This window comes from Panicum virgatum, chromosome 1N (assembly GCF_016808335.1).
Source record: "Panicum virgatum strain AP13 chromosome 1N, P.virgatum_v5, whole genome shotgun sequence".
Lineage (NCBI taxonomy): Eukaryota > Viridiplantae > Streptophyta > Magnoliopsida > Poales > Poaceae > Panicum > Panicum virgatum.
Window position 1 is genome coordinate 44,297,335 of NC_053145.1, and position 12,574 is coordinate 44,309,908.

Consider the following 12,574-nt stretch of genomic DNA (forward strand, 5'->3'; position numbering starts at 1 on the left):
TGGAGCCCCCTCTATATTTTTCTGCTATTAGGAGGAAGAAGAAAAAAAAGAGAGGAGAGTGGAAAAAGAAGAATAAATAAGCCTCCCCTAATTGAACTTTGGATCCGCCACTGATGGGAAAACTATGCTGTCAGCGCAGAACTAAATGCCGTATTGGAGATCCATTTTTTTCACGAATTCACGATGCCTCTACCATATAGTAAGAATATATATATATATATATATATATATATATATATATATATATATATATATATATATATATATATATATATATATATGTCATACGGAAGCAGATGGCGAGGAACGATGTATGCATGTTGGTTCTCGTTTCGCTCTCTGGCCGAGAGATCTCAACAGCTCTCAACCTCAAGCCCTTGAAAACCAAAGGCGTTGCTGGTCGCGATGCCGTTGGGTAGGAAATGGGTCACCCGTACCCGTTCCCACTAATCAACCGTATCTAAATTATCCATCCCCAAATAACAAGGGTAATACCCGATGGGTATGGATATCCCGTGGATAAACATGTCAGACTTTGCCTCCACTAAACATATCAATCAGGATAAACATATCAGACTTTGCCTCCACTAAACATATCAATCATAACGCAAGAGGAGAGCAAACGCGCGGCCGCCGAGCAGCCGGCGCTGGCGAGACAGGGCAGAACGCACAACAAAGCTCGTGGCTGAGGCAGAGCTGCCAGTGCGAGGCCGCCGGCATGGGACGGACAGACAGCATGGGCAAGCTCCTGGCTCACCGCTGGGCTATCCGTTGCGAGCCTAGGCGCGGCCGCGCGACATGGGGGAGGAAACCCGGAGCTCGACCCCGCCGCGGATGGATGGAGCTTGGCCTCGGCGCGCTGCCGCTGCGGACGGGGCCGGCGCGAGCGGAGGTGAGGGGTCGCAGTGGCCGGCGTGAGCAAAGCCGAGGTGAGCGGAGGGGAGGGACATGGTGGCCGGGGCGAGCTGAGGGGAGGCTGCGCAGTGGCCGGCGAGAGATCGATCCCACGGCAGGCTTCTAATGATGTGACGAGTGCCGAACTGGTGATTCCATTTGGGGAAGAAGCCGGTGCGGGGGAGTTTGATTCTGTGGCATCGATTTTGTGGTAGTAGTTTATTATTCTAAACGGGCACACGGATAAATGGATAATTACCTTCTAATATCCTACCCATACCCATACATATACGGGTTATCCATACCCTCCTCAAATAACATGGATATGGATTTGGATAAGGGTAATGGTTAACCAGTGGCATCTTGAGTTGCTGGTGCTCAAGTTAGGTGCAACAAAAAGCGACCCCGCTGTTGTTTCCTTGTCGCGGTCACAGCCAACTGCTTTGCTTGGTTGGTAAACCAACGAAATTAATGTACATATTTGACACTGCTAGCTACTCTGTACTACTGCTCTTCTGGTCGTTGAAAACAAAGTTCCTTGAAGCCTGGAAAACAAATGTTAGGCTCAGTCCTGCTCGCGAGAAGAAAACAATGGATCTTGCGCTGCTCGCGGCTCGCGAGAAGAAATTGGAGCCCAAGGCCCGGGTCGGCGGGGTCCCGATCCCGACTCACGCGCACCATGTCGATAGCAAGCTAAGCCAGGAGGCGACGACATGCATGGCTCAGCCCTCCCAGGCTCCCACCTTGCATGAATGCGACAATTAGTCACCATTTTGCCGTAATAACTCTTCACTAGATTACCGACATCGCTGTGCGCAAAACAATATCAATTTTATCATTTTTTGGCCAAAGTATTTTACGAGGTTTACTTTAAAAAAATAACCACGCAATTTGACCAGCTTAGCCCCGTTTGAGTCACCAGGATGCCTGTTTGGATCCATAAACTAAAATTTAGATGAAAACTATTCGGAAAACATAAATGAGTAAAACTAGACTTTAGTCGGAATTAGATTGGTTCTATGGACTAATGGGCTAAACTTTTAATTAGACCTTGTTTGGCAGGGCTCCAAAAGCGGCTCCAAACTCGACTTCAGCAGGAGCCCTGAGTTTTGCACCAGCTCTGGGTCATGGAGCCCCTCACGGCTTCCACACGCGAGGAGGAGCCAGGAATTGTGGCTCCACGCAGCTCGGGCCTCCCATTTGCCATCCCTACCCCTAGGTGGGGCCTGCTGGGGCGCGGCCCACGGGGAGGAGGAGGAGGAGGCGCTGGCCGCCGGCACTCTAGAAGGAGGAGGAGGCGCGGGTCACCGCGATGGGAGAAGGAAGAGGCCAAGCAGAGGAGGAGGCGGGGCTGGGCGACGAGAGGAGGAGGCTGTCGCGAAGAAGGAGATGGGAGAATGGATAAGAGGAGAGAAGGAAAAAAGAAAAGGGAAAGAAAAAGAAAAGGAAATGAGAAAAAAAGGAAAAGAAAGAAAAGGAAAAAAAGGAAAAAAAAAAGAAAAAAAGGCAGTTTAGACTTTTTACAACCTCAATCCAATAAGTGAAGTTGTTTTGCCAAACGATTTCTAAAACAGCTCCAGCTCCACCAGAGGAGCCGGAGCTGTTTTTGGAGGAGCCTGAGCCCTGCCAAATAGACCCTAGTTGGGATGAAACTAAAATTAGTCCAAAATTTGGTCCATCTGTTTGGAGACTACTTTAGTCCATGGATCCAAAAATGAATTGAGTTATGTCCTTACTATATCTTTATACTTTCATGTGTAAGATTTTATGACTGCAACACAATACTAGAAAATAGACCATCGGTACAGGCTAAAAGTACCGGCTGCCGCATGGTACCGGCTGCAACGACAACTGATAATTTTAGCCTGGCATTAGTACCGGCTGTAATGACAACTGATATTTTTAGCCTGGACCGAGGTAGGGAGAACTTTTGGTACCGGGTTAACCGGATGCCAATGATAAAAAATAGGGACCGAGTCGTACCACAACACAGGACCAATGTGTTTTAGTCCTGGGCAGCACGCACCGAGACTGAAATGTGAGTTTCAGCACTGATGGAAACAACCACCCGGCACAAAAAGATGGCCGACCTCTCCCTCCTAGATATTTCTAAGTCCCTGCTCACTGACTCGTCTATCTTATCTCTCTACCCCTCTCATTTCTCTGCCTCTCATGTGTCTCTACCTTATCCACTGGAGCGCGTGGGCAGCCGGTCGTCGCCGCCGCCGCTACCGCCCTAAGACGCGCGGGACGCCGCAACTACGGGAGTTGGTCGTGGGAGCCGGTTGTTGCGGAAGCTAGCTGTGGGAGCCGCCATGGGATGCAATCGGACGGGGCAGTCGGCCGCCGCAGCCGCCATGGGGCGTGCGGGCCGCCGCCGCTGCGAGCGCTGGCTGTGGGAGCCGGCTACTGCGGGAACCGGTCGTGGCAGCCACCGTGGGGCGTAGGCGTGCGGGTAGCTAGCCGCCGCTGGGGAGTGTGCGTCAGGCCGCCGCCGCCGCCGAGGAGCGTGTGGGCTGCTAGGCGGGTGGGGCAGCTGGCCGCGGGTGATTTTTTTCTTTTCTTTGAAACTTTTCTGAAATATAGAGATGATCGATTCTTTGAATGATTTACAGGATCTATGGATTTTATATCAGTCAATTCAATGTTTTGTGGTTGTTTCTTTGAATAATTGTTGGCACTGCTGGTGGTGGATGCGAGAGGAACGGGAGAGGATGCGAGAGAATGGGTGTGGCAGCCCTTTGTACCGGTTGGTATTTCCAATCGGTACCAAAGAAAACCTTAGGCACCGAATGATTTACCCGGTGATGAAGACGGAGATTTTCAGTTTCACTTTACTAGTACTGGTTGGAACACTGGGACTGAAGACAGTTTCCAATGGTACCGATGGTCCGTTTTCTAGTAGTGACATAAGATGTCGAAATTCGAAGAAGACGAAGAAGAAGAACTTGGCACAATCTAACATTCTAGACTCATCATAGAAAGATACAAAACTTTATACTTGTATATGTAGAAATTTATGACTGCTGAGGAAGTGTTGGAATTATAGGGTTGGCCCATTTATTCTATTCAATGCATTAAAAGAATTCAAAACCCAATATTAAATGCTAGGGAATCAATTGCTTAATACCGTATCGGGATTTGAGGAGGATCTCAACCGACTTAAAGGGTGTACCCTATGTACACCACTTGTGAAGCCGGTAAGAGGAGGTTGGTGAACCACACGCGCGCGCTCTCGCTCGCCTCGCCGAGCCGGGCCGAGGCCGTGGGCGTGGGTGTGGCGTGGCGAGGCGAGGCGACCGTTGTCACTGATTCACCAGTAACTGCACTCATCAAAGACAATTACAGCGTCCAGGTTCGTTGAATCTGAGGCACCTCCACGCCTAGATAAACCAGCCTCTCCTCCACTCATCCACACACCACAAGCACTTACTTCAGGTACTCCTGCTTAGGAGACCTCTCCCTTCTCCCTCTGCTGCTTTCTACCATTCCCATCGCTAGCGCTGCGCGCACAGCTCTAGCGAGAGCAGGCCTCCGGAACCTCTGCTCGCTGAACGTCCTGCACGGATAGCGGGCAATCAGGTTTTTGGGGAGCGTCTTGACGCGACTGCTCGCTCACTGAACGACTACTTCGTCTACATCCCAGCGTGAACGACTACTTCGTCTACTTCCTGGTGACCGTTCGTGGGACTGCACTGCGAACATCTTCCTGCATCGACGTCGTTCGGCTACATTAAGCAACGCCAGTCGAATAGAATGTCTATTCCAGCTGGTAACGGCGCACCCGGTGCCTCCGGCACTGGTCCTGCCTTGGGGTACACTCTAAACCTATTCTGGTTTAATATTTTGTTCATGCTTATTAGTGAGAATAACATGAACACAAGCACATATTTTGTTCACACATTATCACTCTTTTATGCCATGAAATTGCTAGTAATATTTGGAATTAAAATATACCAAAAATTGCCTAGTTATCTAACAATCCAAAAACCTGATCTTGTTAATAGGCTTTCGGTATCTAGCTTTGCTGCAACAATCAAACCACCACGTTTTGATGGTTCCAATTACAAACGTTGGCAAAAGCGGCTTATACTATGGTTGACAGTGCTGAGAGTGATGCATGTAAAAGAGGGTAAGCGTTCACTCCAGAGGAAGGGAGTGCGTTCGATGAGGCTGATACCCTCTTTCGAGGCTGCGTCATTAGTGTTCTCGCTGAAAACCTGGTGGATTCTTATGTCCGACTGCCAACTGGCAAAGCATTGTGGGATTCCCTTGAGGCTCAATATGGAGTGTCTGGTGCCGGCAGTGAGTTGTATGTGATGGAGTAGTTCCTTGACTATAGGATGGTCGAAAACCATTCTGTAGTGGAACAGGCTCATGAAATACATACTCTGACAAAAAATCTCAAAAATTATAGCAAAGAGTCCCTATGTGTGTTACCCGATAAGTTTGTGGCCGGAGGAATTATCTCTAAGTTGCCACCTTCTTGGAGGGACTTTGCTACTTCACTAAAACACAAGAGACAGGAGTTCACCATAGATGGACTCATTGTGACTCTTGATGTTGAGGAGAAGCCGAGAGCAAAGGACATACATGGGAAAGGAGTTGTTGGTGCTTCAAGTGCTAATCTTGTTCAGAAGAACAACTGCCACAAGAATAAGAAAAAGCCACCGCTGAATCAACCAAAGATAAGCAGACAACCACCAAGAAGAAGAAGAAGAAGAAGAAGAAGAAGAAGAAGAAGAAGAAGAAGGAAAAGGGAGCTTGCAATGTGTGCGCTAGTACGGAACACTTTGCTGCAAAGTGCCTGAACCGCAAAGGCAAGGATTCCGCCAACATGGTAATTATAGCGAACCTGGAGGAACATCGGGGTACGGTAATTTATTACCTATATTTCTTTCAGTTTTTTGTTCACCCGAGTGGTGGGTTGACACTAGTGCTAATATTCATATTTGTGCTGATGCTTCTTTGTTTTCTTCTTACCAGGTTGGCGGGACTTCCTCCTTGCTTATGGGGAATGGAACTCATGCACGTGTTCTTGGTGTTGGTACGGTAAATCTGAAGTTTACTTCGGGGAAGACCGTGCAGCTGAAGAACGTGCAGCATGTCCCCACCATCAAGAAGAATCTTGTCAGCGGCTCTCTACTACGTAGAGATGGTTTTAAGTTAGTATTTGAGTCCAATAAATGTATCTTGTCTAAGTTTGGTACTTTTGTTGAAAAAGGTTATGAAAGCGGAGGCTTGTTCCGTCTTTCTTTGTCAGATGTTTGTAATAAACTTGCATATAATATTATTAACATTGATAAAACAAATGTTTGGCATTCGAGGCTTTGTCATGTTAATTTTGATTGTACGATGCGCTTAGCTAATTTGAGTTTAATTCTAAAGTTTACTTTTGTCAAAAATTCTAAGTGCCATGTATGTGTTGAATCAAAACAAACTCGCAAGCCTCATAAGGCCGCGGAGGCGAGGTGCTTGGCACCCTTAAAATTAATTCATTCCGATTTGTGCAAAATGAATTGAGTGTTGACAAAAGGTGGTAAAAGATATTTCATGACTGCACTAGATTTTGTTACATCTATTTGTTGAAGTCAAAAGATAAAGCTTTACACTACTTTAAAATCTATAAAGCTGAAGTAGAAAACCAACTTGAGAGAAAGATCAAAAGAGTTAGGTCAGATCGTGGTGGCGAGTACTTCTCAAATTTATTCATTTTATTCTGCGAGGAACATTGTATTATTCATGAGAGGACCCCTCCCTATTCACCTCAGTCAAATGGGGTTGTCGAAAGAAAGAACTGCACTCTAACGGATTTGATTAACGCCATGTTAGATACAGCGAGACTTTCCAAGAAATGGTGGGGTGAGGCTATATTGACTGCATGTCATGTTTTAAACCGTGTTCCTACAAAGAATAAAGAGATAACACCATTCGAGAAATGGGAGAAGAAAAGGCCAACACTTTCATACTTACGTACGTGGGGTTGTTTGGCAAAAATGAGTGTGCCAATAACCAAGAAATGTAAACTTGGACCTAAAACTGTGAATTGTGTCTTTCTAGGTTATGCTATTCACAGCGTTGGGTATAGATTTTTAATAGTGAAATCTGGAGTACCTGACATGCATGTTGGTACTATAATGGAGTCCAGAGATGCTACATTTTTTGAAAATATTTTTCCCATAAGAGATGGAACAAGTTCATCTAGGCAAGAGTTTATCGAGGATGATAGCTCTGCTAAGCCGATCGAACACAATGAACCTACACTTGTGGAAAATCCTGAGGAGGATAACAATGATGCTGAGACAAAGGACTGTAAAGTCTTTTGGTGATGATTTCATTGTATACCTCATGGTTGATACACCAAGAACCATTGAAGAGGCATATTCATCTCCTGATGCTGACTATTGGAAGGAAGCAGTGAGTAGTGAGATGGATTCTATTATGTCTAATGGAACCTGGGAGGTCGTTGAACGTCCTTATGTATGTAAACCAGTTTGATGCAAGTGGGTGTTCAAGAAAAAGGTTAGGCCAGATGGTACTATTGAAAAGTACAAGGCCAGACTTGTGGCCAAGGGTTGTACCCAAAAAGAAGGAGAATATTTTTTGATATTTATTCACCAGTTGCCCGATTAACCACAATTCGAGTGTTACTTTCCCTGGCAGCCTCTTATGGTCTTCTCGTTCATCAGATGGACGTTAAGACAGCTTTACTCAATGGAGAGTTACAAGAGGAGATCTATATGGATCAGCCAGATGAGTTTGTATCAAAGGGTCAAGAAGGAAGGGTTTGTAAATTGTTGAAATTTTTATATGGTCTCAAGCAAACGCCTAAGCAGTGGCATGAAAAGTTCGACAGAACTTTGACTTCTGCTGGCTTTGTTATGAACGAAACTGACAAATGTGTGTACTATCGTTATGGTGAGGCTGAAGGAGTGATTTTGTGCTTGTATGTGGATGACATACTGATCTTTGGCACTGGACTTAATGTGATTAAGGAAGTCAAAGACTTTTTATCTCAAACTTTTGAGATGAAGGATCTGGGAGAAGCTGATGTTATTCTTAATATAAAGCTAGTAAAAGAAAGCAATGGTGGGGTGATTCTTACACAGTCTCACTATATGGAGAAGGTGTTAAGTCGCTTTGGTTATAACGACTATAAACTTGTCTCAACACCATATGATGCCAGTTTAATTCTAAGGAAGAACAAAAGGATAATGCGAGATCAGCTGAGATATTCTCAGATCATTGGGTCATTGATGAATTTAGCTAGTGCAACAAGACCTGACATCTCGTTTGCTGTAAGCAAACTGAGCCGGTTTGTTTCAAATTCGGGAGATGATCATTAGAAGGCTCTTGAAAGAGTAATGCGCTATCTAAAGGGCACAATGAACTATGGAATTCACTACACCGGGTACCCTAGGGTACTAGAAGGGTATAGTGATTCAAACTGGAGTTCTGATGCTGATGAGATAAAGGCCACAAGTGGATATGTGTTTACACTTGGTGGTGGAGCTGTTTCCTGAAAGTCTTGCAAGCAGACCATCTTAACGAGGTCAACTATAGAAGCATAACTCACAGCATTAGATACCGCCACTATTGAGGCTGAGTGGCTTCGTGAGCTCCTTATGGACTTGCCGATAGTTGAAAAACCGAAACCGGCAATTCTAATGAACTGTGACAATCAAACGGTGATTGTAAAGATGAACAGTTCAAATGATAACATGAAGTCATCAAGACATGTGAAAAGGCGGTTGAAATCTATTAGGAAATTGAGAAACTCCGGAGTAATAGCCTTGGACTATGTTCAGACGGCTAAAAATCTGACAGATCAGTTTACAAAGGGTATTTCACGGAATGTGATAGACAATGCATCTATGGAATTGGGCTTGAAACCCACGTGAGTCATTCTATAGTGGAAACATGTCCTATGTGATCAGAGATCCTGTGAAGTAGGATGGTGAAACAAACTAAAGTTTGACTGAGAGAAGAGAACCTTTGTAAAAAGGCTCATTCCGTGTATAAGGTGCATTTCTCTTCTAATCTGTATGGCAGATTGGTCTATACCTTAATGTGTTCCAGGTTGTTTCTTTAAAACAAATGAGTTGTCTTTTTGAAACAAAGATGTTGTCCTACAGAACATCTGAAATGAACACACCTATATGAGTCTAACTACTGGTCATAGTCTATGAGAACTAGGTATTCTCTAGAAACTCATGAAAGGCCCGGAGTATGACTTATAAGCTCCAAACCGCGGGGATGCTTATGCAGTCTAGTACCAGTGTAGGGCTCTGGTCAAACTTGTTTGCATAAGACTGGTAATTCAAGGCATAGTCCATTGTACAGTTGTGAATAAGTGTAGCCTTTGTCCTAAATGGAAGTTCAACTTAACAGTCTCTGTCAAATACTGGTATATCAATGAGGGAATGAGAGCATTTATAGTGTGGCTTGAAATTCTTGGTGGGTATTGTTGGAATTATGGGCTTGGCCCATTTATTCTATTCAATGCATTAAAAGAATTCAAAGCCACTATTAAATGCTAGGAAATCAATTGCTTAATACCATATCGGGATTTGAGGAGGATCTCAACCGACTTAAAGGGTGGATCATGTGTACACCACTTGTGAAGCCGGTAAGAGGAGGTCGGTGAACCACACGTGCGCGCGCTCGCTCGTCTCGCCGGGCCGGGCCGAGGCCGTGGGCGTGGCGAGGCCCGGTCGGCCGGATGTGACGTGCGGTGCGGTGCGACGTACTGAGATGAGAATGTTTTTGTTTTTGAATGCAATCAGAGACAATAAACGTTGTTGAATGCATTCAGAGACAATAAACATGACAGTGATGACAGGAGAATCATGGCCTTGACCATTGGCACTGATTCACCAGTAACTGCACTCATCAAAGACAATTATAGCGTCCAGGTTCGTTGAATCTGAGGCACCTCCACGCCTATATAAATCAGCCTCTCCTCCACTCATCCACACACCACAAGCACTTGCTTCAGGTACTTCTGCTTAGGAGACCTCTCCCTTCTCCCTCTGCTGCTTTCTGTCATTCCCATCGTTAGCGCTGCGTGCACAACTCTAGCGAGAGCAGGCCTCCGGAACCTCTGCTCGCTGAAGGTCCTGCACGGGATAGCGGGCAATCAGGTTTTTGAGGAGCGTCTCTGTAGGATCAAGAACACCGACTAGAGGGGGGGTGAATAGGCGGTTTAAAAACTAAAACCAATAACACTAGACAAATTTAATTAGTAACAAAGGAAAGCCCTATGTCATGCTACTACTATCTCTAGATGGGTTTGCAACCTAGGGTGACAAGATACAAATCAAGCTCTAGTAAAGTAAATTGCTCAAAGTAAAACAACAATTAAAGTGAGCAAGAGAAGTAACCAAGCTTGACACAAGAGTTTATCCCGTGGTGTCGATGACTTGCCGGTCACCCCTAATCCACGTTGAGGTGGATTCCAAGAATCAACCGCTCCTCTATCAAGAACCTCTTGATCTTGAGCCGGCTTGAATCAAGAAACCGCTCCACACCTCGATTCCACTAGAGTTGCTCTTCACCACTCCGGTGAGGTGAGCACAAAACCTCTCACAACCGAAATCCGGGCTCCTCAACAATATCCTTGGAGGTGCTCCATGAAATCCTCTTCTCCAAGCCGTCTAGGGAGCGGCAACTCCCAAGAGTAACAAGTTGATGACGCTTGCTTGAAGTTTCCCTAATGCCACAAAGCTCAAACTCTTGATGCAATGCACTAGGAAGCTCTCACACTCTCAAGAATGCAATCTCTAAGCAAGTGTGTGTGAGAGAGGGATGCCTTAGCTCTAATGTGTCAAGAATGCTGTCCAAATGGCCAAGAGACTCACCCAATGCCCGGGCATTGGGTATATATAGACACCCCTCCAAAAACTAGCCGTCACACTCTTTTCTGCAAAGTCGCGGACCGTCCGCGTTTCAAAAACCGGACTGTCCGCCGTTATAATCCAGTGAGTCAGAGTGCATTTAATGCATGTCAGAACTAGCCGTTAAGCCCTGGCGGGCCGTCCGCGCCCCAGGGGCGGACCGTCCGCAGTTAAGAGTTCCACACCATCAGAGACTAACATCGTCTCTGGAACAACTTTGTGATTAGCCTGCGGACCGTCCGCGCCTCAGGAGCGGACCGTCCGCAGTTAACTTTTCAGCCCAAACAAGAGAAACAACCTCTCTGGTACAAAACTGAGATTAGCCGGCGGACCATCCGCGCCCCATGGCCGGACTGTCCGCCGTTCAACTTTGAAGCCCACACCAGACAGACACCCTTTCTGGTACAAATTTGAAATACAGTGGCGGACCGTCCGCCCACCTAGGCCGGACCGTCCGCGAGCCCACCAGAGACTCTGCAAGCTCTCTGGAACGGGCGCGGACTGTCCGCCCCTCTGGTGCGGACTGTCCGCCGTTACTCAGTCAGCTCTCAAACTTAGTCTTTTTCAAATCTTTTCAAAACGCCGTTAGCCCTCATGCATGCAACTAGACATTTTGAGCAAAATGGCACTAAAGACCCGTCAAGCATGAGTACACAACCCCTCTTGATAGTACGGCTATCTATCCAACAAATCCGGTCACTTTTCATCCACTAAACGCCTTGTGACCGGTAAAATACAAAAGCCCTATTTTATACCTTTGCCTTGAGCCCGAGCTTTGCTCATCATCTCCAAAACTCCATACGTTCACAACCAAATCTCTTTCATCCGTGGATCAACCTATACTCATTATCTCAAATGAAATCGTTAATCCACAAACCGTTGTCATTAATTACCAAAACTCGAATTAGGGGCCTAGATGTTTTCAGTCTCGACGCGACTGCTCGCTCCCTGAACGACTACTTCGTTTACATCCCGGCGTGAACGACTACTTCGTCTACTTCCTGGTGACCGTTCGTGGGACTGCACCGCGAACATCTTCATGCATCGACGTCGTTCGGCTACATCAAGCAAGGCCAGTCGAATAGAATGTCTATTCCAGCTGGTAACGGCGCACCCGGTGCCTCCGGCACTGGTCCAGCCTTGGGGTACACTCTAAACATATTCTGGTTTAATATTTTATTCATGCTTATTAGTGAGTATAACATGAACACAAGCACATATTTTGTTCACACATTATCACTCTTTTATGCCATAAAATTGCTAGTAATATTTAGAATTAAAATATACCGAAAATTGCCTAGTTATCTAACAGGAAGCGGTAATTTAAGAAAAAAAATGTAACATGATGTCAGACTTATCATCTTGTTTTGATCGTGCGATTTGATTGTATATTAAAGGTATTGGTTTGTAATCATAAAAATCAGTCGAAGTGATTATAGAAAACATTGAATTGCTTCTCTCTAAAATTTGAAATTAGAACCCATCATCCTATAGACTCCGGTGGACACAATTGTGATGTGGTGGCATTGTTCAAGTATCTAACTGTCGAGATTGCAAGTATAGATACCCCATCAAATCGGTTAGAGAAATATTGCGATGGTCATCTTTTTCTCTATCGCGTATGACTTGTTCAACTCAATCGCGATCATAGAAGGTGGCATTCCTAGTATAGAAAGTTATAAACTGCTAAGCTCGCAAGTATATATACACCTCTAAGACGATCATAGTATTATTGAGATGAGATGCTCCATGCTTCTCTAAATTCAGAACTTCAACCCAATTGT